Genomic DNA, 8,583 nt, shown 5'->3' with positions numbered 1-8,583 from the left:
CACACACACACAATAAGATATAAAAATCACTCCAAGCTTTTAAAAGAACAATTGAATTTCCAAATTATAATCACATCATGATCAAATAGTAGCTTTGTTAAGTGTAATTAACAAACATTAATCATAAGTCTCCCTTGTTGAAGAATCACCCAAAAAACATATATATTTTATAAGTTTCAAATGCAGAAACATGACTGGAACAGGTGTGTTTTTGTATCACTGCTTGCCATTTGCCATATAGCAATTAAAGACTTTGCTGTAAATCTGATTAAGAACACGTCTTGTTCATACTGTAGTCATTATTGTTGTCTTTAAAAGCCTGGTTGTTTTATAAAGTCAATACTGCAAAAGATTGAATTGATATCAAGGTTTATAATGCATTTTATAGTACCAAACTGCTCATCTCTGTGATATTTCATGCATTATGAAACTTAATTTCAGTAACTTTAATGCTGTCTTGTCAGATTTCTTAGTATACAAATTCAAATTAACTGAACATTCAAAAAAATGCAATATTTTACTTGGGGGCCATTATTGTTTCTTATTACTATTAAATCTGAAATGGTTTCAAAGGTTTCAGCTTTTGTTTTTGAGAGAGATTTCATGCTGCACAGCACAGAGCCCTAATCAATAAAGGTTCTGACCTTCAGTTCTAATAACAACACAGATATTGGCAGATTTCACATCAATGAATAAAGCTGCATAGGTGCTTGCAGGACAAGCTTCTTAATAAATCTGTTCAGATTACAAGAATGTTACTTCTGTTGTTTCAATGTGGGTGACATGCAAGTTGCTTGTAAATTTTGAGTCTGTGCTAAAACTATTTTGCATAATTTGCAATAAATACACATCTTTAATTAGCCAGGCAATCAGAAACTCATGATAAAAATATGGATTTGTTTTCAGACTTAGATGATGTCTTTTCATATTCTCACATATGCAAGGTAACGGGCAGAGCCCATACCACCCTATTATCTGTGGGGACAGCCAGGGGTCCCACTTACGTTCTCTAGGGTATAATCTATTCATTAGCCCTATCCATCAAAATTTTGTCCTGGGTCCAGTGAATTTAAATGACAGCACTGGTAATGGGGACTGCATTTCGGCTCATTCAAGAACTAATGCTATGTGCCAAAAACTGGTACAACCACATGAAATGACCAGACAACTAATTGTAGTATTTTGGCTTGAAGAAGATATTCATAATTGGCCTAAATGATTTGGCTACTGTATTGAGCAGCGCAGAGGCAAAGCTATAGTTATTCTTCCATTCTGTAAAAAATATTTTTCTGACATGATGGATGTTAGAGCTTCCAGCGCAAGCTTGCAGAATGAGAAATCAATGTCATAAAGTTTCAGAGGCTGACTCAGTTTAATAGTGTTTATTTTCTGTTTTTATTAAGTATCTTTATTTTCTAAAAGCAACTTTTATTCTTAGAAACTTAAAATCAAAATACTGTGAAACATACCCAGTGTCGGTGTTATGCAACCATTGCATTTTACAAGCTGAAAAAGTCATTTGTGTGTGTGTGTTTGTGTGTGTGTGTGTGTGTGTGTGTGTGTGTTTGTGTGTTAGTTTTCAATTAGTAAGCTAACAGTTTAGCCTACTAGCTTAGCCTAGAGCATAACACTAACTTGTTTAAGAAAAACTATATTTATTAGCTAGAACAAGATTTCACAACTGGGTGCAACATTTTGATCTGACATTGTGAAAGGTCCCTTTTGAGAAAGCATAATTTAAAAAGTGTACTTATTACGAATAATAAGCTGTAAAAGGATATACTTAAGTGTGAACACTTAAATGCATGTTATTTACAATTAAATGGCAATTTATTATAGTTTGCATTTATATTAAATGCAATCAGTTGAAGTGTCAAATATACTGACACATATTTATGGTAAACTAAAATATACATGTCATTTTTATTGAAATTTGGGTTACACTTTATTTTAATGTCTCCTTGTTACAGTGCAATTATACATTTAAGTACTGATTAATATTAATTAACTGCATGTACTTACTATATGGTTAGGGTTACTTGCATGTAATTATGTATAATTAATTGTTAATATAATAGTCAGTACATGTAACGTGTAACAAAGACACCTTGAAATAAAGAGTTACTTGTGAAAATTGTCTGCCATGTATTTAAATATATTTGAAATAACAAATTTGTAATGATGAAGTTTAAATTTAATACATTTAAAATATATTATTAATGTAATATCAAATGGCACACTACAGTTAAATTTATAATCAAGTATGCTTTCGTATGTTAGTCAACACATCAAAATATGTGTACTTAAAAACATGACATTTTCATGTAATATTTTGAATGCACATTTTTTACATGCACTTATTAAAGGGTAATTTAGTGTGTTGCAAAACATAGTCATGAACGTGTACTCTCTTTAAGTACACTTAAGTGGCCTTTTATTTCACTATATATTATCTGCAAGTTTTTTTTTTAAAAATATACTTTTAAAATTTGACGCATATTACAAGTCCACATTCGATACAGTTAAGCGCACTTGTTTTGCACAAGGGTGGCTAGGATTCTGCAGAATACTGTATGGATCTTGCTAGCACCAGTTTTGTAGTTTAGCCAAAACACATCAATGTTTGCTACGTTTCATTTAAAGCCAGATTTGAGATATTCCCACTTCATAAGGTAGTTTGATTGCTCGGTAGACGATAAAGGTCTAAGGAAACAAAATTGCAACAGTACCAATCAATGGCTTTACCCAGTAGTTAAAATTACATGCCAGTGCACCGTAGGAAATTCTGACTTTCTGAATTGAATTGAACGGAATGCATTAGACCTATAACATTTCAGATTATTAGCTTGATCTGGCATCTTCAAACAAACAAATCTCTTGAAATTTCACCTTTCATATCAAAAGAGTCAACATGTCAATGAAACACAAGGTTTGTTCAACATCATTCTTCCCTCACACACAAAAACAAAGAGAGACAGAGAGATGAATGTTAGGCTGTCAGGTTGCTCTTTGCTTTGAAGAAGTGGATTTTCTCAAACCAACCAAGCCAAACTTCGTCTAGTTAGGCAGCAGCAGAGTGTACAGAATGTCAACAGTCTGGAGCGGGGGTGAGCGAGACTGCGGCTAATGTTTTGACAGGTCTCTGTGATGTCAGAACTGTGTCAAGGATCAGAGATGCTACTCCACTTTCTGCTTAATTGTTTGTGCTTGACAGGGTAGAGGTGGTCAGATGTGTGTGGTGGTTGTTTTGTTGGTTAAACGCCTCCGGTCTAGTACTCCCCAGATGAGACATCACGTTGTTCATTATATGAAAGCATTTCAAGGAAATATTAGAGGTGACCTGGTCACAGAAATGCACAGTTGAACAGCATCTCTCTGTTAAATGTCTAGGTCATAAAATTTGACTATTACAGAGAAACAATAATGACTGTTCATCAAGTGAAATGGTCCATATCTCAATTTTGTAATATTGTAAATAGTCAAATAACTAAATGGAACAGCATCGAATATCATTAATGGGTTATTTTAGTGTTTCACTCAGGTCTGTATGGAATGAGACAGATCTTGGTTTGTTTGACAGAAATATCTTTGGCTAAACAGCAAGATCTGGAGAACATTGAAGCAATGTGGTCCAGACCAAAGGAGACCATATCTGACTGACATCGAAAATGACCAATCAGAGTTTGATTTATTTGTACTCACTGTTTAAGAACAGGTTTATCTGATATTCTCCCCAAAATCCATCCCTTTTAGACGACATCCACATGACTATGACATTTCTGAAAACATCTCTGCATTTTCTGCAGAAAAAAATAAATAAAAAAACAAGAAATAACTTCAAAGCACTTTTCAAAACTGTTTTCTGTGATGTGATGTGATCTGAAGATTGTTAAAACTGAGTGTTTTTTTGTTTTGATTTGTTTTTTTACAGAGACATCATGAACAGTCTCCATGTGGCAACTGTTCTTGGGCACGATCTGAAATTTGATGGGCAGCAATTTGAGAGCAAACACTGATTTATTTGATCTTGGTTGGCTCTAAGTTTGATGACGTTTACATGTCAGACAACAAAAGCTCTCTCTCTACCAAGTGTAATTACCAACACTCTTCTCCACATCTAATCAGTTGATCTTGCTTTGGTGAAAAAGACAATTGCTTTAATAGTGCTGCAATTCGGCTAAAACCACCTGCATTCTAGTGGTGGATTTGGAATTTGGCAGCTGTTCCATGCTGTTTAAAGTGGTTGACTGGCTAGACTCCCTTCCACATAAAAAATTTATTAATTAATAAAAAAATAGAGAGAATAGTGTTAGAGGGTCAAGTTTTTATTAAATGCAATATATTGTTAATATATTGACCCTGGACCACAAAACCAGTCATAAGTGTCAATCTTTTTCGAAATTCAGATTTATACATAATCTGAAAGCTGAATAAATAAGCTTTCCATTGGTCTATGATTTGTTAGGATCGGACAATATTTGGCCGAGATGCAACTATTTGAAAGTCTGAGGGTGCAAAAAAAAATCTAAATATTGAGAAAATCGCCAGTTGTCCAAATGAAGTTCTTAGCAATGCATATTACTAATCAAAAATTAAGTTTTGATATATTTACAGTAGGAAATTTACAAAATATCTTTATGGAACATGATCTTTACTTAATGCCCTAAAGATTGCATAAAAGAAAAATCGGTAACACTTTACAATAAGGTGTCATTTGTTAACATTAGTTAATGTATTAACTAACATGAACAAACAATGAACAATGCATTTATTACACTATTTATTAATCTTTGGTAATGTTAGTTAATGAAAATACAGTTGTTCATTGTTTATTCATGTTAGTTCACAGTGCATTAACTAATGTTAACAAACACAAATTGTGATCTTAATAATGCATTAGTAAATGCTGAAATTAACATTAACTAAGATTAATAAATGCTGTAGAAGTATTGTTCATTCTTAGTTCATGTTTACTAATGTTGTTCACTAATGTTAACTAATGAACCTTATTGTAAAGTGTTACCGAAAAATCAATAATTTTGACCCATACAATGTATTTTTGGCTATTGCTACAAATATACCCCAGCGACTTAAGACTGGTTTTGTAGTCCAGGGTTACATATTATATATTGAAAAATACATAAGCAATTGCCACTTTTCATATTAAAACATGACAATATATAATAGTTATATACAATAATGTTTGCAATTTTTATATTTAATAATACAAAATATACAGTCATGGCCAAAATATCGGCACCCTTGGTAAATATGATCAAAGAAGGCTGTGAAAATGAATCTGCAAAGTTAATCCTTTTGATCTTTTATTTAAAAAAATCACAAAAATCTAACCTTTCATTGGATAATAAGAATTTAAAATGGGGGGAAATATCATTATGAAATAAATGTTTTTCTCAAATACACGTTGGACACAATTATTGGCACCCCTAGAAATTCTTATGAGTAAAATATCTCTGAAGTATATTCCCATTCGTATTCACAATTTTGAGCACTCCAGGGTGATTATGAACATGAAATTATCCAGCCATGGCTTCCTGTTTCACAGAATATGAACAGGAGGGAAAACAAAGCCCAAATTCCCTTAATCATCCATCACAATGAGAAAAATCAAAGAATATATTTCTGATATGCAGCAAAAGATAATTGAGCTTCACAAATTGGTGAAGTGGCTTTAAGAAAAGAGCTAGAGCAGTGAAAATTCCCATTTCCACCATCAGGGCAATAATTAAGAATTTCCAATCAACATAAAATGTCACGAAACTGCCTGGAAGAGGACGTGTGTCTATATCGTCCTAATGCACGGTGAGAAGGAGAGTTTGAGTGGCTGAAGACTCTCCAAGGACCACAGCTGGAGAATTGCAGAAAATAGTTGAGTCTTGGGGTCAGAAAACCTTGAAAAAAATGGTCAAACAGAACCTACATCACCACATGTTGTTTGGGAGGGTTTGAAGAAAATTTTCCTAGCTCATCCAAAAACAAACTCCAGCATATTCAGTTATCAGACACAACTGGAACTTCAAATGGGACTGGCTTCTATGGTCAGATGAAACTAAATAATTAGCTTTTTAACAGCAAACACTCAAGATGGGTTTAGTGAACACAGGGATAAAAAGTACCCCATGTGTACAATGAAATATACTGCTGTATTTTTGATGTTGTGGGCCTATATTTCTGCTGGAGGTCCTGGACATCTTGTTTAGACACATGGCATCATGGATTCTATCAAATACCAACAGATAAAAAATCAACAAGTGATTGACTGTTAGAAATCTTATAATGGGCCATGTTTGGATCTTCCAACAGTACAATAATGCAAACACAAATGTCAAAAACAACACAAAAATGACTCACTGAGCGCAAAACCAAGCTTCTGCTGGCCATTCCAGTCCTCTGACCTGAACCCTATAGAAAATGAGTGGGGTGAACTGAAGAGAAGAAGCACCAACATGGAGCTGGGAATCTAAAGGGTCTGGAGTGATTCTGGATGAAGGAATGGTCTCTGATCTCTTGTCAGGTGTTCTCTAACCTCATCAGGCATTATAGGAGAAAATTTAGAGCTGTTAAACTGGCAAATGGAGATTTCAAAAAGTATTGAATAAAAGGGTGCTGTTAATTGTGGCCAATGTGTATTAGAGAAAAACATTTATTTCATAATGATATTTCCCTCCATTTTAAATTCTTATTATCCAATGAAAGGTTAGAGTTTTTAGCTCAAGGTCTGCATTTAAAGTCACACCAGAGGTGTTCAGCTGGGATTAGGACTTGGCTTTCTACAGACCAGTCAAGTTCTTCCACACTGACTCAATTAATCATTTCTTTTTGAACATTGCCTTATACACAGAGGCATTGTCATGTTAGAACAGAAAAAGGTCATTTCCAGCCTGTTGCTATAAAATTAGAAGCACACAATTCCCTAGAATATCATTATATGCTTAAACATTAAGATTTGTACTCATGGAAATTCCTAAATTAGTCAAACCTGTTCATTAGAAGGGGGCTGTCCCAATACTTTTGGCAATATAGTGTACATACATTTCTATGCAAACAATAGACAATAAAGTGAGATAAAAGATTATGAATATGTGTTCAGCTTCATACAAACCCATGCATTGATTATTAACCCATGAAAGAAATTAACTTCTTTTATTCAATACAAGTACGCAAAAATGTAGGGTAATACTTTAGTATAAAGACCAATTCTCAGTATTAACTAGTTGCTTATTAGCATGCATATCATTAACATATTGGCTGTTTATTAGCACTTACAGTAAAATATAGAAATAACTGACTTAGCTGGTGAAAATACCAGTGTTCTAATAATTTTCGTCACCACTGTATTAACAGTACCCAATACCTGAACTAAACAACTACATTACTTATATTAATAAGCAGCAAATTAGAAGTTTATTTAGGCAAAACTTGTAGTTAATGGTTTGTTAATAGTGAGAATTGGAGAAATGAAGTGAGACCAAATGTGACCCAGGACCACAAAACCAATCATAAGTAGCATGGGTATATTTGTAGCAATAGCCAACAATACAGTGTATGGGTCAAAATTATTATCTCTTATGCCAAAAATCATTAGGATATTAAGTAAAGATCAAGTTCCATGAAGATAAATACATGATGTCAAAACATATGTCAAAACTTAATTTTTGATCAGTAATATGCATTGCTAAGAACTTCATTTGGACAACTTTAAAGGTGATTTTCTCAATATTTAGATTTTTTTTTTTTTTGCATCCTCAGATTCCAGATTTTCAAATAGTTGTATCTCAGCCAAATATTGTCCTATCCTAACAGACCATGCATCAATGAAAAGCTTATTCATTCACATACAAAATTTTACACTTTATGACTATTTGTTTGGTCCAGGGTCACAAATTGGGTGCAATTTTTTGTCTTGATTGCAATATATTTTTACATGTACCAATATATAACCATACATGGTCCCTGCATAAATTTCAGTATATTAAAAACTACAGTGATATTCTAGTACTATATAGCTGGTAAACTAGTTTGGACCAGCTGTACATCATCAACTGTACAGCTGGATTAAGCTGCTTTTAACCAGCTAAGAATATAATGGTCCAGTATTAAAATTTAGATAGTAATGACATATATTAATAATAAGTGCTATATAGTGCATAATGACCCAAATAGGCTTATTTTTGGCACGTCTCTACCAGGCAATTAAATTAACTGGCTTAATTTTCTTTCAGTATGGAAATTCATGCTGGTCTAAGCTGGTGCTTTCCTGAATTAATTTTAAATGTTTCTATTACACTGTTTGTTTGTGTTTATTTGAGTGTAAGTCATGTACAATTAATGTCAGCAATGTTTGCACAGATATATTAAAAGTACTTCCATATACTGTATATAGTTTCCTGACATCTATGTTTAAGTATGTTTGTGAGCCTCAGACCCAGAGTTTAGGGTGGTCTGACAATTTCCCAGCACTGATGTGAGCAGCAAGACACCATCATAGCCATCTAAAGGCCCTTTTTTATTTCAGCATAGAGCAGCGTGACTAGCATTCACGTAATGAGAGCCCTGCAGCTG

The sequence above is a fragment of the Onychostoma macrolepis genome, chromosome 21, assembly GCF_012432095.1.
Source record: "Onychostoma macrolepis isolate SWU-2019 chromosome 21, ASM1243209v1, whole genome shotgun sequence".
Classification (NCBI taxonomy): domain Eukaryota; kingdom Metazoa; phylum Chordata; class Actinopteri; order Cypriniformes; family Cyprinidae; genus Onychostoma; species Onychostoma macrolepis.
Note: the sequence above shows the minus strand (reverse complement) of the source record.